General features: G+C 35.5%; 1 protein-coding gene and 1 pseudogene across 5 annotated transcripts in view; one reads left to right on the plus strand and one right to left on the minus strand.

Annotated features, from left to right (window-relative positions):
- The window catches only part of PCDH9 (protocadherin 9), an 875,477-nt gene that overhangs the window by 335,280 nt on the left and 514,008 nt on the right, over positions 1-26,189 (minus strand). The gene's annotated exons all lie outside the window — the stretch shown is intronic.
- Positions 15,142-15,733, plus strand: LOC123818657 (annotated as a pseudogene).

The following is a 26,189-nucleotide window of genomic DNA, read 5'->3' on the forward strand; positions in this document are numbered from 1 at the left end:
ACATACATTCTAGATCTAAGATGTTTCTATAATCAATGTGCTAAGGAAATATTGTTATAATTTAATTAATAGTATTACTTTCTTAATAGTACATAAAATAATATTACTCTGTACTTTGTAATCTATGGCTTCTCAGATCTGATTAAATACTATGTTAGTAGCCAAGAGGAGCAAAAAATAGAAATAACTTTTTTGAGCATTTATTGTTTTCCGACCACCATCCTATGTGCTTTGTACTAATGCTCACTTCCAACACAGACATAAGAATGAGCATCCTGCTTCTGTAAAGGAGGAAACAGGTTTAAACAGGTTCATTAATTAACTTGCCTCAAGTCATACTTGTTAAGTGTAAGGGTCGAATCAGTTGCTTGTTATTATTTGCATATACTATCTACATTTGCAACAAACAAAACGCACACACATCCTATCCCTAATGATGGAAAGAATGACTACAATTTTTAAAAATGAAAAAAATAGAAATAGCCAAATCAATAATAAATTGCCTACTCTTCCACTACTTTATAAGCACCATGAAAACGGAGTCATATTTGTTTCACTGTCAAATACATCCCTAGACTTAGAACCACCTTCAACAAGTATTGAATGAGTCACAGAATTTCAGTCTCAAAGGCTTATTTTGTTCATGCACTAGTCATCCACTAAGTGGTATAACATCATCAGACTCAACAGACTCAATTATAAGTCTCTCAAGTTTACATCCCTTGAGGAGGACCACTGTTCCAAGTCATTCCAGAATGACTTATGGAAAAATAATGACACTGAAACAGACCCTGGAACATTTGCAACCAGGTGCAGTTTAACGTGGTTTCTCTCTCCATTTAGAGTGTATTATATTTCATGTTTGGCAGAAGAGGCAGAGAAGAGACTGTTTGCTTATTCTTTAGCAGGTTTTAATTTTCTTCTCCCATTTTAAAGCACATGCATCCTGCTACATTTTCCCTGAGAGACTTAAAACATTTATTTCCCATTGTTGCTTCAGTATCCACCCCCAACCACCCCTTCCCTGCCCTGGTCTCTTCTTTCTCCATTTCTTCTCCAGCTCTCAACATAACTCCACACATGGGAGCATTAAAAATGTCTGACTTTTGCTATAAAGATACGCTGATTTAGGAGCAGGGTGTCTATTTTAGTTTATTTCTACCTAGGACTAGTAAATGGGCAAGTGGCCAAAAAGAATGGAGTGTAGCTATTAATTGCAGAGCAGATGATGGCACCATTTAAGGTGCCATTGCTTTTTGCATGTGCTGAAACAAAATTACTAACTACTGGGGGATTCTAAACTGCACTGCCTGAGAAGTGGAAAGTTAGTATATCTCTCCAATGCTCAAAACCAGATGAATCCCTTAAAATTCTCTTTCTCTTTCTCTCTCTCTCTCCAGATTTTGTGACTTGAAAATAATAATACAGCACCATGCACTTGAGCAAACCATAGATGGCTGGGGCTTGGGATATGGAAGAAGAATATTATAGGAAGAGAAACTTTCTAGACTCTTAAGGGTTCCTCAGGGAAGTGAGACCATTTATTTTACTTGTCAGCACCAGCTGTCATCTACCTGGAGAGGCGAGAACTGTCCTGGCTACTTGTAATGCATAGAGTTGAGGTATTTATTTTGCAGCCCCATCCTACCTTGAGCTTCCTTTTTTGTCATATTAACCTTATTAATTAATAATTTCATTGTCTGAGTAATAAGGCTGGGTTTAAACAAGGAGGCTGAAAATATGGAAGAAGTGTGTTTAAATATTGATTACTGACCTACTAAACTGATTACAGTGCCCAATCCATTCATATATCTGATTTCAAATGCCCACTAAATTCACACGTCAAACCTCTTTAAAGCAAAAATACATTTTTTAGTTGTGAAGTTTTTCTATAATGTTCAACTTCTAACTGCAGCAGTGGTTTAAGTTTGCACAATACAAATATTTTAGTGATGCTTTCTAGAAATACATCTATTACTTTCATAATATATTAGCAACAACATGAGAATAACTGAAATACCAAACATAGAAAGTATTAAATGAAAATAATTCTTCAAAATCCAATGAAGATGTCAGTAACAAAATAAAAATATAAACAAAATAGTGAAATATCAAGCCTATGTATGAATCTTTACTTCTTTTTCTGAGGGCATGTTCATTTCACTATAGCCATAATTATACTGCCGTTTCCTATTTCCTTGAGTAGGAAATAAAAATTAAGAGCTAGGGATTTCAAGATGAAGAATCATATTTCTTCTAGAACGTTAACTTAGCATTTCCTTTTCCCTGGCTGGAACTGCAGAATTGAGATAACTCTGAAACCTGACACTTTGATATGGGATTTAGTGCCAGGAGGGTGAGTGTCCTTCACTTTGATCTTTACTTCCAGGAACTAACTTTAAGTGACACTTCTCATTACCCCTCACTGGCTCTTCCCCAGAGCTCCCTGCCTTTCACAAGTCGGGAATGAGAACTCTGACTGATGGCACCAATATCTTCCTCTGAGTAACAGTTTGTTTTGAATGTGCAGTTTAAGGATCTTCTGCTAATTAAAATTGGTTTACCACTGAGAGGTCCCCTGAGGTTTACCCTTGTGTATCTGGGTTAGACCATGAAGCCGTCCTTGAATAAACCCTAGGACCAAAATTTGTTGCTAACTCGAATGAAAAAGTTAGGAATAAATTGATAAAATTGTCTCTCAGTTTATCACAAATATAATCAGGTTCATTATAAACCTAATAAATGCATGTGAGGATACACAAGCTGATGCTAGAAAGCAAACCTATCTATGTACCAGTGGAGTGATGTAACTAAATTTCAAATAAACAATTTATAAAAGGAGAAGAATGAACTTTGAACAAACTGCATTTTCCAGTTGATTCATACTTATGACCATATAGTTCTTGAGTTCTGATGGCATAGTCCTTTGGCATTAATTAACATACAATCCTTAGGGTATAATTACCTAAAGCCAACCAATAAAATAGCTCAAAGTTACTTTCCCATGTTCAGTTAGTTCTGTGACACGCTGAAAAATTATTCATGTGTGTGCTTTGTGTGTGTGTGTGTGTGTGTGTGTGTGTCCACGCATGGAGTGTTGGGGAGTGGGGACAGGAAGGCTTCCATAAACTGACCCCTTCAGTACAGCTGGCAATGGTGAGAAAATATATCCAGTATATAAATGTATACAGAAGAACAAGTAAAATAATGGATTCAAAGGCAATGTAGGAAATAGGACTTAAGCGTCAATGAACCAAAAACTTTTCCTAACTTAGATAGATTATCCAAGGTATTTCATATTTGTGTCTACCGAGATATTTCAAATTTATGGATTGGCATGTTTAAGAAGGGAAGTGGGAAAGGGTGCATGGGCGGAAGAAGGATCAGTGAGTAAAGGAAGGAGTTGGTATAGGGCTCTGGTCTGTTGTCTCTAGCTCCATACTAGAAACAGGCAAATAAGAGAAGACCACAACTAAGACCTAAATAATTCAATCTGGAAACATAGTATATATGTGAAAAATCAGTTAGGAAAATTATGAGAGAATTAGTGGCTCAGGTTGACTTGAATTCAAACTCTTATAGCTTAGATTTCAAGTGTCATATTATTTTCTTTATCTATGGAATATCAAGCATTCACTGATAGTTTTTAAAATGTTTTGATGCTGTATATTTAATGTTAAGAGGTGCAATTTGATGTCTTTTTTTATTCTTCATCTTTTGACAAAGTAGTTTCTATAAGAAAATCTTAACAATCATATCCTAAATGTGAATTAAGATAAATAAATATATAACTAAATTGCCCTACTCCTGCTTAGATTGTAGCACCTAATGATCACTATTGGCTTATGATATTTCAATTTTTTTTTAGAATTATTATTTACTTTATTTAAGAGGTTGATGTCCTGGGATATTTAAAATTAAGGCATCTATTTGCCTAAACAACAACAATAAAAGTTTAACTCTTACTATTATTTCTATTACTATTATTACTATCATTCTGAAGGCAGCGGGATTCTTTCAAATGTCAGTAAAAAAAAAATCTGGGCAGAACCTGACAGTATGAGGGAGAAATGCTGCTGAATTAGCACTTTGTGTGCAGCCTTGGGGAACAGAACATATATTATCACCTTTGGTAGTGACAAAAAGAAATTTAAGAAATAAAGGAGAAAGTTTTCATAACTATGCAAGTATCTTTGCTAATGTAGAAAAGTGGCCTATATCCTAAAATATGTAAGTAATTTTTCACAGAATAAATGAATTTGCATATGCATTTTATGCAAACACCACTGACCTATAAATTATTACTATATCATCTGACACATGTACTAGGTACATAGAGAGAATGCAGGTCTGAAAATTAGTTAATCCCTAAATTTTTTAATTCTAATATCTGTCTCTTTCAAGTACAAGGTCCATTCTGGTTTATTCTGTAATTCATAATGTCCTATTGTGAATTAGACTTGTATACATGATTTGAAGGTCCCACAAAATCTTTCTTAGGTAGAGACTGATCTGCAATGAAGCATAGGAGGCCGAAGGGATGGGTGTTGGGGAATAGGGCAAAAAAGGTAATGGGATTAAGAAGTACTAATTGGTACTCACAAACTAGGCATGGGGCTGTAAGAGAAAGCATAGGAAATATAGTTAACAATACTGTAATAGCTATGTATGGGTCCTGAAAGACTGCTTTGCAACTTACATGAATATCTATTGCTATGCTGTACACCTGCAACTAATAGAAAAAAAAAAAAGAAACTGTTGAATGCAAACTATACTGAAAAAGTAAAATAAAATAAAAAAAGTAAAATGAGGCATATGTTAAAGCTCCTTACGCCAGGACAGACTCTCATCTTGCTCTGCACCCCACAGTGCTTATTCGAGTGCAGAGCCATCTTTGAAAGCAATTGGAGCTTCTTGCTTGGCTGAGGCCATAGAGCTTGGAGCAAGATAAAATAAAGAACCAAAATCTTCAACTGTAATTCTGCTAGCGGGACACACTGAATGCATCCAACCAGAGCACTGTGGAGTAAGTTCACTAGTCCCTTAGCTGCATAAAAAAATACTACTTAGTCTAATTGGCCAGTAGTAATTTTCATTAAAAAAATGAGAGATGTATTTCAAAACATGTTTAATATTTATTTTATTGAAATTCTCTTCTGAGGTGCACACAAAAATATGTCATTTACAGCCTGTTCAATTTTTATCTTTTTTGATATGAGGACAAATAACATGTTCATTTAGCGGAGCCCTCATTAAAACAACTTATAGCAGTGCCATCAGGTTAGAAGCACATTGGTGGCAGTTTGTTATGACTTGTGGGAAAGCTGGAGATTGAGCAGGAAAACTCTGGTCCTGCCATCAGCAGTTTTCAGATCTCTTCCCAAATAGCTACCTGTTTGTATTTGTGTTCAAATAAAGATTCAAATATCTCATCTAATACTAAATTTAAAAAAATTAACAACTTGCTCAGTGATTCTGGTAATGCCATCAAGTTTAAGAACCACGGCTCTAGAAGATACTGTGATTCCCAAAAGTTAGGAAGCTCAAGAAAGAATTCCTTTCTGAAGTTTACTTTCTAAGAGGAGAAATGTAATTTCTCTTTGAAACTATGGTCTAAGCATATTGAAAATGATAGGCTTAGAGAGGCCAGGGTGATCATAAACATTTTATCTTTCTCATGTCTACTCTCTGCAATGATGTCTCCTACCCAGTGATTCTTTTGTGTTCTCTGTCTATTGAAGCACTTACACCCTCTAACCTGGAATATTTCTGAGGCTCACTCCTATCCCTCCCAGTCTCTCTCCCTTCTCCCCTACAGCATAAAAAAAATCTTCTTAAGGTATAACACTAAAATAGGCAAAGTCTTATGAGTCATTACATAATAAAATGAAGGCTTCTCACATAAGCTTTGAAACCCTTGTTTAAAAGCCTAGCCAACCAGTTCACTTTGTTCCATTGTTTTCCTTTATCAACTTGATCCTCTTGCCTAAACAGAAAGCTAACTGCTTTCCTGTTGATGTTCTATGTCACCAGGTTTACATTTTGCCCCTAATTTTCTCTCATCCTGTTCGGGCCCTTTATATTTCCCATATTTCTGCCAAAATCCTGCTAGTTCATTAATATTCATATCAAATTCTTCCTTGATGTCCATAAAATAGATTTTTTTTTGCCATCTAAAATCTCTATTTGCTCTGTTGTTGTTATCGTGCATTTTTAAATGTACCTCTGGGGCACTTGGCCTAGTCTACTATTTGTGTGTGTGTGTGTGTGTGCGTGTTTAGTGTCTAGTATTGTCCTCTACACGTGCTTTTCCCTTGCATATGCTCAATATAATTTTAAATTGAATTATTGATATACATTCATTTAAGCTAACACTTGCACTATTCATGGAAGAATAAATGCATGCTGGCGGAATTGATTTACTTACGGCTCTGAGACATATTAGATTAGGGTAGAAAAGTATTCCCCACTAAGGGTGAGTAATGAAGTGCTGTTTCAAAGCCATCCACTAAAGAGGGGCATCGATAGGACTCAAATAACATCAAATAATCAAGCTGATGTTTTCTCTTTCGGGCCCATTTTGGGGACCTTGGGTCTAGACTTCACATTCCAATGAGTGATAACAAGGAGGTCATGGTTGAATTAGAGGCCTAAAGCATGTGTACAAATAAATTTGCAAATGAATCCAATGCTAGGAACTGAGCACCCGGCTGTGTGCGGGTGCAGAAGCTATGACCAGAGGCCAGGCTGAGTCAAAACCAAGGACTGGTAGTCATGGCAACAGGGGTACATCCAGAAGTCAGAGCTGGAAAACAGAGTAGGTCAAATGTGGGACAAGCTGTCAGTCCGAGAAGAAAAGTGAGGGCCAGAGGACCAGACTAGGTCTTGGCCAGAGAACGCTCCATGCTGCACAGCCTGCAAGGGGAGTTCCTACTCGAGTCCAGATGGAATTCTGCTGGATGTCTGGTGGAAGCTCCAGCTGGCTCAGGGTTCCATTTGCTCCTTATGCACAGAGTCTTCCAAATGGCTTCTGATATTCTATGGTTTTCTATCTTTTGGATGCACTTGAAGCAGCCTCACAAAGCATTTTTTCCCCCAGAAGCTCCATAAGGTGACCCCATTTGTAAAAAATGCCAGAAGTTAAAGGATAGGTTTTTTTTAACTACCTAGAAATATACAGCATATCTTTCTGTACTATAGTGAAGGAGTTCAAGGATTTTCACCATACTAGTCATGCAGAGTCTCCACAAGAAAACACCTATTTCTTTACTGTTATTAATAATGCTGATCAGTGTTCTTGTTCAAAATAGGCTGCATTATGGGAATAGAGATTTTCACATGACATTAATACTTCTTGGTGATGACTGTAATTAATTGATGCTTGCCTTGACCTGCTATATTGCTGGCATTAGCAAAAAGATTTGAATATATAAAATCATTTTATTTTTCATAAACCTATGAGGTTAGTTATTATCATTACTCCCCTCCTCTTTTATAGTTCAGGAAACTGAAACTTTGACGTATAGTAAACCAAACAAGAAGATACAGAGAAGGAATTTTTGATGCCAATTTTAGACTGAAAATATACATAATCTATTCAGGGATATCAACCTTTAGAATTAGTAGGAGTGACTGTCAGCACATTTCATCTAAAAAAGTAAGCAGAGTAAGCTGAAAAGGAAAGAGAGAGAAAAACCTGGCAAAATGGAACAAACAGTGGACACAATGCTTTTGTGGCTAAGACAGCACCTGGCTTGATGACTGTGTAAGGAAAAAGGGACTTGGGAGGAGAGGGGATGGGGAGAAAAAGAGGAAGTCTGGAGTGTGTCATCATATAAAGGCCTTCACAATGTGTAAAGCACTCACAAATGTGATGGTTTATTATTTATCAGAGCCTTGTTATTCCCAAACATTTGAATGTTTATAAATCACCCACAGTAGTGAAAATATAAATATACTGAATAAAAATTTACAAAATGGTTTTTTATACTAAGCATAAGTTTTGTTTTGTCTCAGTGCCTTTTGAAAATCTAATGACATATTTCTAGTAGAATGCAAACCCTTACATACTGAGGTCTGCAGGAATCCTGAAGTATACTGAACCTAGGCCAATGGACCTAGTGGAGGTGGGAACTGTAGGTTAAGAACTCCAAAGTTATACTATTTTATTGCTTAAGAGCTTTCATACTGACCTGAGAGAGAGAAGGAAACAGAAAGAAAGAGACATTGATTTGTTGTTTTGCTTATTTATGCATTTATTGGTTGATTCTTGTATGCTCCCTGACCGGGAATCAGACCCACAAACCTCAGTATCTATGGGCAATTCTCTAACCAGCTAAACTACTTGGTCTATATATCCCTTTGAATCTGGGAATTCTAGAGTCTCTTTATATCTAAAAAAGTCATGTTTGAATTTGTTCTTGTTTTTATAAAGGACCATCATTATATTCCCCTACTATTTTTTTCTGACAAATAAAATACATATTTAGCACTATGCAGTGTTGTATTGTATATTATTAAATTTTACCAATATCATAGTTTAAAAGCAAGCTATATTTAGTTTCACTACTGAACGCAGTATTAACTGAATATTTGGGGGAAAAAACTTGCAAATGTGGTCATGATACACAATTTTAAATAACTGTAGCTTAAGCTTGTTCTAAAGATTTACAACCAAGAGCAAAAACAAGAGTTATGCATTTCTTTGTATATCTAATTTTACAGTGGAATAAGCACAATGGACCAAATGCACTGAATGATTTGAAAAGATATGAGTTTCAGAAGGTTGAAATAAAATTACTTGTTTCCCTGTCTCTACAGATTTTACAGTTACAATTCCCAGGGGCCTATATTCACTAAGGCAGAGTAAGGTGATTATTTTTCTCTGTCTCTTCTTTTAGAATAGTTTGAAAAGTGATTGATAACTATAGAACCAAAACATCAGCGACTCTTTGTCAGTACTAAAGGGACAATATTTTTGATGGCATGCATGATTTTAATTGGTCTTCAATAAAATTGGAATGTAGTGATTTTTTTTTCCTGAAAGTTTGTCTAACCTCTCTACTCATCTCACATTCCTATCTAAGACCTAAAACCTGTATGTTTTCCTTTGATTTATCAATCCCACATACATGGTAGCCACCAATCTACAAATGCTTTACACTGAGGGGCCCCAAACCCTGAATTACTGGTATTTCTTTGATCACTGTCATCCACGTTTTTTTTTTCATTCTCTTAGAAACATGCAATCTAAGTAGCCCATTTACTTGAGTTAAGCACTTCTTAGGAAGATATGCATTTCTTGGTGAAATGTAGATGGTAATATGGAGTGGTAATGGAAAAAGTCCCCTAAAAATTCCCAGAGAACTGGTTTTTCAGACTGACATTTTACAAAAAGTTATTATTGAAAATCACTTTCTCTGAAGAATCTTTCTCTCTCCCTCCCTTTTGATATGAAAATATTTGTTGAGCATTTATATGTTAGCTTTTTATTAATGAAGAAATAGTTTGTATTCTTTGCTTACATTTTTAAAAAGCTAGTGTATTTCATAGGTTTTTACTCTTTTGGAGTAGCAATATGGTTTCATATTTATTTTTAATCATTTCTGTCTCACTTCTTTTAGATGGCTGATTTGATAGACAAAACATTGTCATACTCTTTTAGGAAGTATTTCACCTATATTTTTTTATAATAATTCATTTATTTAATCTTATTTTGCATTTAGTTTTAATTTTACCTCCTCAAATCATCTCAGTTGTTCTGTGAAATGAAATTTATCTAGTCAATGGTCTGAGAACTAAAAAATAAATTTTAAAGAACCATTTTCTATTTCTCTATTACCACTCCATCTCTGTCTCAGTAAATTTGCCACTTCCACAAAAGAGAAAGTAAACTCAGGTTGTTTCCACTTGGAAAATGAACGAGTTTCTCAGCCATTGTGTTTTATGTCTGATTTGTCTAACTTAAATTGCATGTCCTTGGGGCAGAGAATGGTCTTCCACCTTTTTTTTACCCAGGGGTCAAGTATCTTGTCACTCTTCTACAAAACAATAAGTAATGAAGCAAATTGAAGATGTGTGAATCGCGCCAGGTTGACTGAAGTGGAGCGGATGTTCTCAGAGATTATACAGCAGTATTTCCTAACAAGTGGCCTGAGCCACTCTCCCCACATCCCAGAACCAAATAATGCTAGAGGGTAAGAAGGTGGAAGGAGAAAAGCAGGAAGACAACAAAGATACAAGATGATATTTATTCATAGTTAACTAGTGGTTGCTTGAGATGACAGGCTTACATGAAATAAACAAAGGTAATGAAGGGCAACTTTTACAAGTTACATTGAAAATAAAAATCATTTTGCAAAATGTTTACTTTATACCTGTGATGTGAAAATGAGAACACTAAACATAATCATATGTGTTAAAAAGTTTTTACTTAGTTTCTCTTATATGCAACCAAAATGAAACTCTTCCAAGAGGACTATCTTGACTGTATCAAAAGTAGTCCCATCCACAAACTTCTCCCTAACACAACTCTCCCACAAGCCTTTGTTTTTGTCCTTCTATAACTCATCTCTACAAGAAATTGTTTATTTTGTGCTTTGTTTTTAGTCTGTCACATTATTGAAATATTAGTTCTTGGGACTGGCTTTATTGGTCTTATTTCACTAGTACCTTATAGAACACTGAATCATAGGAAGTACCAATAAATATTCATTGAAAGATAAAAGAAATGGGGCTTTGAAATAAAATAAGCAACTTAATTAATCTGTTTATTTTCTTTAAATAATATATAAGAAGATATCCCTAACAAAAATTGTGGTGCATAGCGGGTATTTAATACATATATGTTAAAAAAAGAATGGAAATTTGAGATAAAAGGCTACATAAATATTATTAATTATGAGTTGAGATTCAAAAATTTAGAGCAGCATCTTTTAAATTACTGAATTTTTACCAACTTGGTGACAAGAATTTTTAAATACATATCAAAGCAGGGTATAGCCTAGTTAAGTGGGAAGAATGAGGGACTTATAAAGAAAGATGGAAATTAAGTCACACTAACTGAAATAGAATACATATTCCACCTAATGTGGGCTGTTTCACACATTCCTAGATATCATTCACTATTACTCTCTCTGGGAAGTTTGGCCATGTAATAATATATGTGATGCTCATATGTTACAGACTAGATTGTGTCTCCGAGGTTTTCAAATCCAAATGTGTAGTACCTGTGAAAGTGACCTATGTGGAAATAGAGTCTTCACAGATGATCAAGTGAAGGTGAGGTCATTAGCGTAGGCTCTAATCTAATATGAACTTGTTCTTATAAAAAGGAGAAACTTGGGCACAGAGTAGTACGCACACATGGAGAGACACACAAGGGAAGACTGGGTAAAATCACAGGGAGAATGCCATCCACAAGCCAAGGGACCCTTGAGGCCACCAGAAAAAAAACAGTTCTGCTGATGCCTCAGTTTCTGACTTCTGGCCTCCAGAACTATAAAACAACACATTTCTGTTGCTCAAGACAACTAGTTTTGATACTTTGTTATATAAAAACTCTAGCAAACACCATTCATTCTCATATTAAATGGATAACATCATTATATAGACCTAATATCTAGACAAATTATGTAACATGACATTCATTTAAACATTTTACATTATTTAATCTGATTTATTTTATTTATTTATATAATCATGTAGTTGCAATTAATTGTCTACCTTGTATTATTTCCTTGCTATAAAATTAGTTTATGGTGTTATTCTGTTGTCATCAACACATTTAGGAAATTAGAACAAGACCTAAATTTTAGAGATTTTATTTATAGATTATACAAAATTAAATATTAATATATTCTACATAAACATATGGGGAGATGATTTATAATGTGTGGACCCTATTCAAATATACAATGGATTTTCTCATCAAACAAAATGTTTAATATAAGGAATACAGATAATATAACATTTTCAATATCTATGGAACTAATTTATGACAGTGATTTATAAATCTTTAATCATACATATAGTCCTAAAATAAAATTTTTCTGATACAATTATCAAAGTTATTTTGCCTAAATCTTAAAAATGTGCATTCTGCCCTGGCTGGTGTAGCTCAGTGGATTGAGCGTGGACTGCGAATCAAAGTGTCGCAGGTTCGATTCCCACTCAGGGCCCATGCCTGGGTTGCAGGCCATGGCCCCCAGCAACCACACATTGATGTTTCTCTCTCTCTTTCTCCCTCCCTTCCCTCTCTAAAAAATAAATAAATAAAATCTTAAAAAAAATGTGCATTCTGCTTTACTTTCTGTAGTACAACCCAAAAAATCATTGTCTAGCAACAATTTATATTGGCAACACATGTATCTGGAATTTCCATTTTACACATTATTGATTAAAAAATGACTAAGCAGGAGAGGTGCAGAGATGCACAGACAGGCAGAGAGATGTGGAGAGGTGCAGAGATGAAGAGATGCAGAATGGGCATCTATGTGTGGTGGATAAAAATCGGGAAGGATGCCTTGGGAGTGAGGGATCCCAGCCTACTCTAGACCAACCAGTTCATGATTCCAGAGCCAGGAAGATAAGTCCCCATAACTTCTGGCTGTAAAAACCAATGGAGGTTGATGTGGCAAAAGATACTGGGATTTTCAGGAGTCTCCTCTTAAGGGTCCTGCCCAGACTTAGACCTTATGTAGACTCACTCTTTCTAGGTTTCACCACCAGGGCAACAACTGGAAGGGCACGAGTAGCATAATGGTAAAAACTGAAGTGTCTGGCATCAGGGCAGGTGTTGGGAGACAGCTTCCTCCCAGACAAAACTCCAGAGGACAGGCAGCAGCATTGTCCCCTCTCTAAACTCTCCCTCAACAGAGCCACAGAGTGGCAACATGGGTTGCCCCATCCCAGCAATTACCCAAGGTTCCAGCCCATCCTACTTACAGGTGCGCTTGTCTACAATAGGCCATGCATGCTACTAAGACTAGGAGTCAAAGCAGCTCTATATAACATACAGAAACAAACATAGGAATGCTGCAAAATGAGGAGACTAAGAAAAATAGCCCAAATGAAAGAATAGAACAAAACTCCAGAAAAAGAAGTAAACAAAATGGAGGTAACCAATCTATGAGAATCAGAGTTTAAAACAGTGGTTATTAGGATGTTCAAAGAACTCATTGGGTACCTCAACAGCATGAAAAGACCCATATAGAAATGAAAGTTACACTAATTGAAATAAAGAAAAATTTTATAGGGAATCAACAGTGGAGGGGGTGAACTCCAGAATCTAATCGATGATTTGGAACACAAGGAAGGAAAAAACATTCAATTAGAAAATCAGGAGGAAAAATAATTTAACAAATGAGGATAGGCTAAGGAACCTCTGGGATATCTTCAAATGAACCAAAATTCAAATCATTGGTGTGCTAGAAGGAGAAGAGAAAGAGCAAGAAATTGAAAACTTATTTGAAAATAAGGGAAAGAAAACCTCCCTATTTGGGGAGGAAACAGACATACAAGTCCAGAGAGCACATAGAGCCCCAAACAAGATGGACCCAAAGAGCACCACACCAAGATATATCATAATTAAAATGAAAAAGGTTAAAGATAAAGAGAGAATCTTAAAAGCAGTAAGAGAAAAGTAGAGAGTTACCTACAAAGGATTTCCCATAAGACTGTCAGATGACTTTTGAGAAGAAACTTTGCAGGCAAGAAGGGACTGGAAAGAAGTATTCACAGTGATGAAAAGCAAGGATCTAAATGTAGATTTGTCTATCCAGCAAAACTATCATTTAGAATTGAAGGGCACATAAAGTGCTTCCCAGAGAAGGTAAAGCTAAAATAATTCATCATCATAAGGCCATTATTATATGAAATTTTAAAGGACTTATTTAAGAAAAAGAATATCAAAACTATGAACATTAAAATGGCAATAAATTCATAACTCTCAACAATTGAGTCTAAAAAACAAACTAAGCAAACAAGAAGAACACAGATAGAATCATAGATATGGAGGTCATTTTGGAGGGTTATCAGTTGGGAGGGGGAAGGGAGAAGATGGGGGGAAAAGTGTGGGGATTAAGAAGTACAGATTAGTAGGTACAAAACAGACAGGGGCCAGTTAAAATCAGAGTAGGAAATGGAGTAGCCAAAGAACTTATATCCATGACTTATGGACATGAACTAAGGTGGGGGGGTGTTGCTGGAGGAAATGTGGGGTGCCAGGTGGAGGGGAATAAAGGACAAAAAACTGGGACAACTATAATAACATAATCAATAAAATATATTAAAAATTAACTCTTCCCTGTCTCCTATATATCACCTGTTTCTTTATCTCTCTTGATAAATTAAAATTTATTTTAAAATAAAAAATCATTAAATATAGGTGGAATGTCAGGATTAGAATTTAATGATAGATAATATAAATGGGCCCTGTTGGAAAACCATTATATTAGCCTGTGCTATACTCAGAAATTGTATAACCTACAAAGAAACTGCTATTTGTAGTTTTTTTTTCTACATACTGTAAATTTGAATATAGAATTTTTCCCACTAAATACAAGGGCTAGCAAAGGAATATAACGATGAAGATTAGAACAATGTGATAATTATTTTCCTTCAATATTAAAAAAATGTCCCACAATGGTGAATATATAAGTTCAAATCATTTATCTGCTACAATAAATGTTTTTTAATATAATTTACTTACATTTTATTAATATTTAGCTCACTTATCTAAGGCGCTCTAAAATTATATAAAAAACCTTAACAAACCTTTTATATATTATAAATGAGGGAAGGAGAAAGAGAAGGAGAGAGACATCCATGTATAGTTGCCTCTTGTGCACCCCCTACTGGGAACCTGGCCCATAAGCCAAGCAGGTGCCCTGACTGGGGCTTGAACTGGTGACCCTTTGGTTTGTAGACCAGTGCTCAATCCACTGAGCCACACCAGCCAGGGCTGATACTCAGATTTCTTATTTGTAAAAATAAACTGAGAATTTTAAGATCAAATTCTACATTTGCATTTTGTAGACTTGTATGGGTTCCAACTGTCTAAGATAAAGAATAAAATGCAATTAAATACAAATGACAAAGAGCTTTGTATTCTTTTCAGAAACCTGTTGCTAGTTTTTGCCTATGACTTCATTTTTATCCAAGAGTTCTTTACTGGAATTAACTGCTGTCAATCAGAGGAGGTTTGGCTTCCCTGAGGGCAGTACAGAACTTCATGCTGAAAAAGCAGCCACAAGGGGTCTTTGTGCCATTGCCCAGGTAGAGTCCGCATTTACAAACTCTTAGGAGGCCGTGCTGTGCAGAGGACCTGCTGCGGTGTGCTGCGGTTCATCATGGAGAGTGGGGCCAAAGGCTGCAAGGTCCGGGTGTCTGGGTCCAAGGACAGAGGGCTAAATCCATGAAGTTTGTCGATGGCCTGATCATCCACAGTGGGAGTCCTATTAACTATTCTGTTGACACTGCCGTGTACCATGTGCAGCTTAGGCAGGGTGTGCTGGGCATCAAAGTGAAGACCACGCTTCCTTGGGACCCAAGGGGTAAGAGGGGCCCCAAGAAGTCCCTGCCTGACCATGTGAGCATTCTGGAACCCAAAGATGAGGTACTGCCCACCACCCCCATCTCAGAACAGAAGGGTGGGAAGGCAGAGCTGCCTGCCATGCCCCAGCATCAGGGTCTCATTGGCAGCTGGATCTGGAGCCTGGATGTTGCTCTATAAAGATCCTTAATAAAAGCTTTTTAAAAGATTTTTTTAAATTATAAATATTTATTTTATACAATTTTGAATAACATGTTTAAATAAGCAAAGGTATTAAAAATATGCCTAGCTTTCGAAGTTGCAAACTTAATAGATTTTTCAGAGAATTGTGCTGATAATTACCGCACTTTTCTGGTTATATGTGCTGCCAAAAATGTCCACTTTAGATGAGAATCTACATTCAGAACCTAGATTTAGGGAGCAGATTAACTCTTTCATCCCTGTATTTGGAGGCACCCTTGTGTTAAGGGATCAAGTGACCCAACAGAGTTGAACTTCGGGTGTCATAATAATGTCTACATTGTGGCATGATTAAGCAGTGTTTGAAGAGCCTAGTTCAGAGTGCTAATTGGCACCTAGCAGACATTACTTCCTTTCCTCACTCTTCTTTTATCTGTCTTCAGAATGGTAATAATAGACGCCAAGACAGTTGGCTTTTTTTTTTTGGCTTTTTTTAAACTATGGTTGATATTCAATATTATTTTATATTCATTTCCAGTGTACAACATGGTGGCTAGACATTTATACAATTTATAAAGTGATCCTTTTAATACATCTAGTACACACCTGGCACAATCCATAGTTACTACAATATTACTGACTATATTCATTATGCTGTACCTTACATTCCTGAGACTATTCTGTAACTACCAGTTTGTAGTTCAGTCCCTTCACCGTCATCACCATTTCCCAAACCCCCTTCCATCTGGCAACCAGCAGTGTGTTCTCTGCATTTCTAACTTTATTTCTTTTTGGTTGTTCATTTTTATTGCTCCTCAGATTCCACATAGATAGTTGGCTTTTGATGTAGGTCTGTCACCCAGATGGTCTTCACCTTGTGCAAGTCAGTTTAGAGCTATGTGTCAGCTTTCTTGTGCACAGATCTAACTTCTTAGATCCCTTTCCTATAAATTCTGTATTTGTCATCTCTACTTCTTCTGGTCTATATTCAAGTGTTACACAGAGTAATAAACAGGAGATTGTTCAATTTCCCTCCACCCATGACCTTGGATGACAATGCTGTACTGCATCTAGACAATTTTAATGCTCACAAATAGGAGCTATTTTCTGTAGCTCTGATTTTGTTAGGGGACATTTATTATTTGCATTCTCTGTGCTATTTTTTGATATATGTTTTATCTCAATCTTCACAGCTTGAAGAATCACTTTCAGGAACCTCATTTCCTGCTGGTTAGCTTGGCATCTGAAGTTAACTTAGCACTATCACTTTTACTGTTACTTTCTCAAAATAGTGAGAAATTATTGGCCTGTTATTTAGCACTGTCACTTGAAAAAATAGAAATTGCTTGCCTCATATTTTAATATGATTCACCAAATCTCTCATCTTCTATAAGAGATCTTTATAATCACTGTAGTCCAATGGAGATGTATCACCTGATGTTAGTAATCAAATCTTATTCCATTGGATCAAGTCTGTACATTAGTTATTTTTAATCATGCCAAATAATTATTTGAAACATGACACAGATATTAAACAAAAATTTTAAAATTAAAATTAAAAATAAATATATGAAAGAAAATAAAACAGTAATTTAATTAATAAAATAAAATTTAAAAAATAAATAGTATTCAGGTGACTTAAAATATAGGGTGTGGCAAAAGTATGTTAACAGCTGTGAGTACATGAACCACAGAGTTTATTCTTGCATTGTTATTTGTTAATTATTACATTATTTTCCATATAGGCAACTGTAAACCACATGTATGCTTAAAACTTGGAAAGTTTTGGACAGGTTATAAATTTACTAAAAATCACATGGCAAATTGCTGTGGAAGCTAATACCTTAATTTAGGTCTGTTACTTCAAATATCAGACTTTTTCATTTATTATGCCATTCTCTTAAAAATAACATTGTTATTGAAATCAAGGATTAATAAGATGTAACTATCATATATTTATTTATTTTTTAATCTAAAATCTAGAAAACAAAAACAATCCTGTATGTAAATATGCACAGGTGGGTCTCACTTTATAACTGACTGGCATGCACGCTTTAGAGTGCAGATTACACATATCCTCACTGTTAGAAACACAAAACTGTAACCCCCAGGTATAAAGGAAAACATAGTTTTCTGCAAAATATGCATCACAACAATACTAACATAATCTATTTGTTTTTCTTTATTCTAGTAAGACATAAACATCTATTGACATGTCAATGTTGATTCATCTTCCAACTACTCAAGGTAGGTATGTGGATTAAAACTTACTTTAGATCATACCCGAGAAGATACAGATAGTGATACAGGAATGCCCTGAAGGTTAATGGATTGATCATGGTTAGAAAATCGTTAAAGGGTATACAGCCATCAGGGTAACTGTCATCTTAACTTCTTTATAAAGCAATTTAGAAAACCATAAACACAATGCCCAGACAGCAATTTTAAGATAATAGAATTTCTTAAAATGCTATCTAATCAATGTGAAATTTCATTTTAAGTACCTTGAAATGAGTAGAAATGCATGTCTAGGTTAACTTATAAAAAGCCACATGTCAACATTGTTTCTATTCTTTTTAAAAATTCTATAAATATGAATTACATTCTTTTAAGCCCTAGGATAATAAGCAGATTGGTTTAAATATATATAAACATTTTACATGGTTTTAAAAGTAAATAGGCAGCAAACAAATATTGAAATATTTTTTTAAAATATGTATTAGTTAATTTTTTGCTTCAGTGATAGTTTGGTTTTATTTTAAAATACATTCTTTGTATTTGAGTATTTGTTGAAAAAGATTTTAATTTTTTTAAAAAATTAGCAACCATAATTTTTATTTTTAACTGCAATTATACAATCATAAACAGAATATTATAAACAGAGCTTTATCATATTTTAAGTCATTCCTTAACTTTGAAAAGTTCAGAATTGACTATTTTATGAAGGTGGCAAGACATGGTTCTCATTTTCCTTCCCACCCATTCCTAGTGTAACTGCATAAACATTTGTCTTAGCTTTCTTTCTTGGTTCACTTTATCCTCACTTTATTTTTCACTGGAGGTTTATATTTAAAGCTTATTAAAATTGTAATAAATATTACAGTTGATTGCCATGTGTTTTTAAATGTGCACATAATTAAGTGCAACTAAAGAAGTGAATTTCAGAAACACACAGAAATATAGCATTTATATTCTATCTCCTTTACTCTAAACCTGGAAATCTTCTCAGAATTTAGTAATAGTTTAAAATGCATGAATCAAAACTGAACATAAAAACTTTCATGCAGTACCAAAGAGAGTCACTATTGTCTTTAATATACATTGTCATTAAATAACCATTTTAAAGAGTTAGAAACCAAGTTTTAGAGTGATTGAGAAACTTAGTAATAGTAAATATACATAATTATTATTGTGTTCAGGCACTATTCTGGGCATAGTATATGTACTGAATAATTTATTCATGTGCAAAGCAAAATAGTCATTAATAAGCAAAACCAAAATTGGAAACTAGGCTTCTTAATACAAAGCATATTCTCTGTACATTAAAAAGCATGCTGATTTTTTTCCTCTTTATGAGAGAAAAATTTAATAAGGAAAAGAGAATTTTCTTATAAAAAAAGGATAAAAATGGAATTAGTAATCAAAAATGTGAATTCTTAACCATATTTCCCACTCAGAAGATGAGAATCATGGGCTACTCATGAATCTGATATATAAGCATAAACATAACTATAAATATATGTGTATAAATACGTGTATGTGTTTGTAACAGAGAGAGAAAGATGGGGTGATTTTTTTAAGAAGTGTCTATTATGTAAATTTTTATGATTTTTTTTTTTTTTTTGTATAGAGGTCAGAATATCAATTTAAAAATTTCCAGGGGACAATTTGAGTAGAGTAATCTATACAAACAGGCTCTCAGTTAATTGATTACTGTTCTTGAATCCTTGATTACACTTTTGTTGAGCGCACTGACGTAAGGCCCGGAACAGCCGGAAGCCTCAGAACTAACAGGACACTGTGTAGTTCACTTTTCTGTTCACAGGAGCTTCTTTCCCCTGGTGGGGTGAAGTGCTCACCAACATTAAGTTGTTTTTGTTCTCAATATATTTATTTCACTAAAGATTTTACTGACATTATATAAATAAATTGGCTATTATTATGAAATAATATGAACTTTCAGTGACATATGAGTGCAAGATAAAGAAATATTGTTTCAATGGAGATTAAGTTGAATACTTAGGAAAATCTTGATGAAGTTGCTAAAATTTCTGTTGAGATTGATTTGAGCAATTTTAGGAAAAGTAGAGAAATATTTTAAAAATCACTAAGGATTCTCAACTAGGAGTCTTGAAAACAAAATCTAGAATTTATAGTTAATGCATTATTTTGGGGGGGTTTTGTAAGACAGAGGGGCAGAGGTCCAGTTAACATTCAAAGTAGGCCAGTGTCCTGCCTGTTACATATTTTAAGGTAAAAGAAATATTCTAAGGTATGTATTCATATATTTAACCTATCCATTATGATTACTTTGGATGAATGATTATATCATACAAATAAAAACATTATATTCAAATAAATCTTTAGATTAAGCAGATTTTCTTCTTTCACTATTAACTCAAATCGTGTAAATGCATTTATCACATCTTTGAACATTTTGTACATATGCTTTATATTCTGAAATACAATTTTATTATAAAAAATTTAGTATGGATTGTTAAATAAGTCTTTAGTAAGTGTAAAAACTTATAAAATAATGTTCATTGACCCATACCACACATACTAACATTACGATAAATTCAGGTCAGTGGAATTGAAGCCTTGAAAAGATTCTGCACAATTGCATTCACACATTGTGATAACACATTCATTTGTAGGCACAAGCTCACACAAGCAAAAACACCAGATCCATAATAGGCTTTTGGAACCTTTTAGGCTAATGACTACAGTACCCCCCCAATCCAACACAACCTTCTCATGTGTGTTTAATTGTTTTGTTCTAAATTATTATTGCATTGCTCTGGAAATGAAGAGAAGTTTTAAATTGGAATTAATATATCTGAAACCTTCATTTTTGTATGAATATACGAATGTTCGTATTACAGTAATTTAATTTTAAAAAGCAAATCCCTAATAGATTATTTAAATGTTATCTAAGTATATAGAGACATAATTGCTTTCAGAAATATAATATGAAATGAAGATTTTGAATGCTAAAAGAACAGTTTCTATCATTTTTTATATGCAAATGTTTTTGAAAATTACCTTGCCTGATACATTGCAAGGCCTTGACCACATTTTTAATTAGATTATCCTTTGGAAATTTTATTTCAATAAATGTGGATGATTCATGGGATAAACCATCAAATTAAATTTTTTACGTCTTCTTCAATACTACTGAAGAATTTTATTTATCAGTGTAGGTTTTCATGTTTTTGTTCTCTGCATTTATTTCTTCTGTTAAGAATCAGCATATGCTTTTCAGAGTTTAGGCTCACAGTTTCAACTCCTGATTACTTTGCCACATATTTATGGAGGATCAGCCATGTGTGAGGCACTTGGAAGCTGACATCAGCATGGATGACATAGGCGTCTGTCACCAAGGAACTTTGCAGTTTTATACTGCACTGTCCTTGTTTTCTCTGAAACTAATCTGACTCTGAGAGCAACAGAAACAATCCACAGATCTTTAGGTGCTGATTCAGTGTTTTCTCACTTTGCAATTAATGACCATCCTATTTATAGGTAATTTAGAAAGTGTCTTTTCATTGAAAAGAGACAGAGATTAATAGAATCTTGCCAGTTCAGAATGCAGCCAGTCAATCAATCAACTAATTTTGTCGCCCATTATACTTAATGAACAGTTTATCCCTAGGTAACCTGAATGATTTTATTTGGGCTAGAATATATATGTGTATTGGGCTAGAATATATATATTTTATATGTTCTATATAAAATAGAATATATGTATGTGTGTGTATATATTCTATTTTAGTATTTTAAATTTAAAGACAATTCTTACATCCATTTGTTCCTCAAAATTCTTCATTTCTAGAAGTTTGCTATTCCAACAAATGTTTTTGGAACAAACTTACATCTTTTTCAGGATGTACATTCATTTATGTGTTACTGCCATAAAATAAAATTCCATTGTCATTTTAATTTTCCATTGTGATTAATGGCATTTTGTAAGTTCTATAGCTTTCTAAATGAACCCAAGGGCCTCTACTAATGGAAATTAGTACACACTACACATTACTGAAATAAACTCTCCCAATACACAAAACAAATTCAAGGAAATATGACAAATTTAAATGCAATGTTTTAAAAATTCTCTTACAACCAAATATAATTTAAAAATAAACTATAGCAGCAACATTAATGTGCCAAAAATAAATATGAACCATGTGTGCATAATAAAAAGATTTTCTTCTTATTTTAGTTTTCACTGCAGTGTATTTTTATATTTGCCTGTGAATTATTTACATCTTAGAAAAACTCTGGTTTTTAAATTCTCACAATTTTTCACCAGCTATTACAGAAAGTTTTTTGAGGAAAGGGTTTATTTTGCATCCACTCCATTTGTGAACAAATAAAAGGCACAGATAAGGCTATGGAATCATTTAATGGACTGTGTATTCCTGTGAATAAGATGGCCTACAATCTTCTATTCCTTTTAAACTGTGCTTTAAATAAAAGACAGGTATTAAAAAAGGTATATCGAGTACAGCTCACACAGGGGCTCAGCTCCCCATGGCCACCGGTACACTGGCTCTAGCTGCTCTAGTCTGTTGTAAGCAGAAATCATATAGGTCCTGGAAAACCACCCAGCTGTACTCCTGGTTTTATTCAAATTCGGTCTAGTCATTTTATCAACACTGACTGCTGTATTCACTGCAGAGATGTATGGCGAATGTCACAGGCATTGTAACTCAAACTGTCCCACACGTCCTGTAAACATTTGTCACGAGGGTTTTGTCTCCCCCAAGTGCACCATTTGTATATTTGATTAAATAAACCATTGCATTCTCTCTTTCCTCCTCTCCAATGTTTAGATGACACATTGCCGAGCAAGAATTCTGGATTTTGGGGTTTTCATTTTAAAGAAGAGCCTTATATGTTAGTAAGAGTATTCATTGGTGGATCCAAGATGGAGGCATAGGTGGTCACACTGTACCTCCTTGCGCAACCAAAACTAAGGACAACAAGAATTTACAAACAAAAAACAACCAGAACAGAGAGAAATGAACCGAAAGGAAGTCTGAATACCACACATCCAGTCCGGTAAGGAAGGGAGGAATCGGAGGCCTACGGAGAGGGGTCAAGAGGTCCTGGCGGGAAAAATCAGTGGCTGGCAGGCACTCGCTCGCAGGCACAGACCACAGTTGGCAGACTGGTGGCAGACCCTGGGCTTGGGAGGCAACCCGCAGACCCAGTGAGGCGTGCAAGGCAGTTGGCTGTCCGCAGCCGCATGTTCACGTGCAGACAAACTAAGTGAAAATGGGCAGCACAACACAGACCGCGCAACCCAGGCACCCAGCACCAGGAAACAAAGCCTGAAGGCATCAAGTGAAAACACCTCTGGAAGTTGAAGCTGGGAGATTCTCTCAGCCTCACAGAAGGCTCCTTGAAGAAACCCACAGAGTCCGAGAGAGTACACAAGCCCACTGGCCCGGAAGCCAGCACCAGAGGGGACCAATTTGCTTGTGGGAAGCGGCAAGAGGAACTGGAGTCCTGGTGAGAGCAGAGCAGGTGCCATTGTTCCCTCTCTGACCCCGCCCCGACATACAACGCCACAACCAAGCAACTGAGGAGCCCTGCCCTGGTGAACATCTAAGGCTCCGCCCCTCATACATAACAGGCAAGGCCAGACCAAAGGAAAAAAAATAAAATAAAATAAAAAAGATGGCTCAAACAGAGTTAAAAGCCCCAGAGCCAATTTTTTTTAAGTGACCAAGAAATAGTCAACCTATCATATGCACAGTTCAAAGCACTGGTGATCAGGATGCTCACAGAATTGGTGGACTTTGGTCATGAATTAGATGAACAAATGCAGACTACAATAAGTGAAATGAAAAAAAATGCACACAGAACCAATAGTGATGGAAAGGAAACTGGGTTTCAAATCAATGGAAGGGACCAGAAGGAGGAAAGGAACAACCAAACAGAAAAGAATGAAGAAATAAGAATTCAAAAAAATGAGGAGAGGCTTAGGGACCTCCAGGACACCTTTAAACATTCCAATATCCAAATTATAGGGGTACCAGAAGGGGAAGAGGAAACACAATGAGTAGAAAAGTTATTTGAACAAATAATAAAGGAGAACTTCCCCAATATGGCAAGGGAAATAGACTTCCAGGAAGTCCAGGAAGCTCAGAGAGTCCCAAAGAGGTTAGACCCAAGGAGGAAGATGCCAAGGCACATTATAATTACATTACCCAAGATAAAAATGAAGGAGAGAATTCTAGAAGCAGCAAGAGATAAGGAGGCAGTTATCTACAAAGGAGCTCCCATCAGAATGTCAGCTGATTTCTCAAAAGAGATCTTGCAGGCAAGAAGAGGCTGGAAAGAAGTATTCCAAGTCATGAAAGACAAGGACCTATATCCAAGAATGCTCTATCCAGCAAAGCTTTCATTTAGAATGGAAGGGGAGATAAAGTGCTTCTCAGATAAGGCCAAGTTAAAGGTGTTCATCATCACCAAGCCCTTATTATATGAAATGTTAAAGGGACTTATCTAAGAAAAAGAAGATAAAAAATATGAACAGTAAAAAAAGACATCAAACTCACAGTTAGTAACAAGCACACCTAAAACAAAAGCAACCTGTGCAAACAAAGAGAACAGGAACAGAACCACAGAAATGGAGATCATGTGGAGAGTTAGTAACAGGGGAGTGGGAGGAGGAGAGAGGGGGAAAAGATATAGACAAAAAGTAGCATAGATAATAAGTAGAAAATAGGGGAAAGGCAGGAATGGTGTGGGAAATGTAGAAAGGACTTATGACACATGAACATGAACTGAAGGGGGGGAATGTGGGTGGGAGGGGGTGGGCAGGGGGGAGGGGAGTGAAGGGGAAAAATGGAACAACTGTAATAGCATAATCAATAAAATATATTTTAAAAAGAGTATTCATTGGTACTTAGAAAAAAAATCTGTTGTTAAACATTTATTTACACTGGAAATTTAAGTTGACTTAATCTAGTCTTTCAGTCACACAATCCTGATCAGGTAAGTCAATCAATCTCCTTCTTAAAATTGTACAATGGGTTCCTTTTTCTTTCGGGATGTATCCCAAAATGCCTAGCAAGACTAACGTGGCCTCCATCAATCTTTGAGTGACTTCTTCACTTTTACAAAACAGCTTCTGCTGGCCTCCTCTTGGTCTCTAAACCTCAGCCTTCTGGATCCCCTTTGTTTATTTAAACATGTCGCACTGTCTCTGACTTCTGGGCCTTCGGGCATGCTAGTATGGTTGCTTGGAACACTCTTTGCCTGGCTGCCTTCCATTTTTTACCCAAGTCTTTCATCAAAAGGCACCTTCCCAGGGTGTTTCTGCTACATGCTCTTGAAACACCATACTTCTTCCTTCCCACATCCTCACTAGTAAGAGTTTGTAAGTAAGAGTTTGGTATCTGTTTGCTAGAGTTACTAGTTTGCTAGTAAGAGTTTGGTATCTGTTTTCATCTAGTTTATGTTTCCTATACGAGAATGTTTATTTTTCGATTCCAAGGGAAGTGCAATGCCGGCACATAAGAGGCATTTAATAAGTGTCTGTGGAGCTGAGGTAAAGTTAAAGATAAGTTTATCAGATACTGTGCATATTAGTATAAATACATGCACACTACAGACTTAGGATTTTGTTTCATTTGTTCTGGTTTTGGTTTTAGTTTCCATGATGCTGCTCTCTGTGATCCCTGTCTCTCATAATTAAAATGCCTAAAATAAGTTACCCTTGACTCAAAGTCTTGCATGTACAGCAATATTTCTCAGTCCTTGTTCCATTATCAGACTACTAGTAAGTGTTTTTAGACATTCCGTTGTCCCTAATCGCTCGTGCCTGGTGACATTTGAAAACCACATGCACACTGTACAGCTGTTTAGGTACTGCGCATAACCATTAGAACATCAAACATATCTTACCCCTCCAATAAATTTCCATCCCTTGGGACAATATCATCCCTTTTGAGAATGTGTCACATATCTTTTTTATTCTTTCTATCTATAATGTTTTATCTAAAGAATAAAAGCATGAGAAGAGAGAGAAATGTCCAACTGATCACTCTTTGATGACCTGTTTCAGCTGCTTTTTGCAGAATCTTTCCTGCTTGCAGCTCAGTCTCAGAGTGTGGGTCTGCTCAAACAGAGGCTCTGCGCAAAAAGAACATCCTCATTTATGATTGTTGTGTTGCTCTCCTGGCTACCGGATACTTTACTGGATGTTAACAAAACATTAATT

Source organism: Phyllostomus hastatus, unplaced genomic scaffold (assembly GCF_019186645.2).
Source record: "Phyllostomus hastatus isolate PE091 unplaced genomic scaffold, TTU_PhHast_1.1 phas_contig_29, whole genome shotgun sequence".
NCBI classification, from domain to species: domain Eukaryota; kingdom Metazoa; phylum Chordata; class Mammalia; order Chiroptera; family Phyllostomidae; genus Phyllostomus; species Phyllostomus hastatus.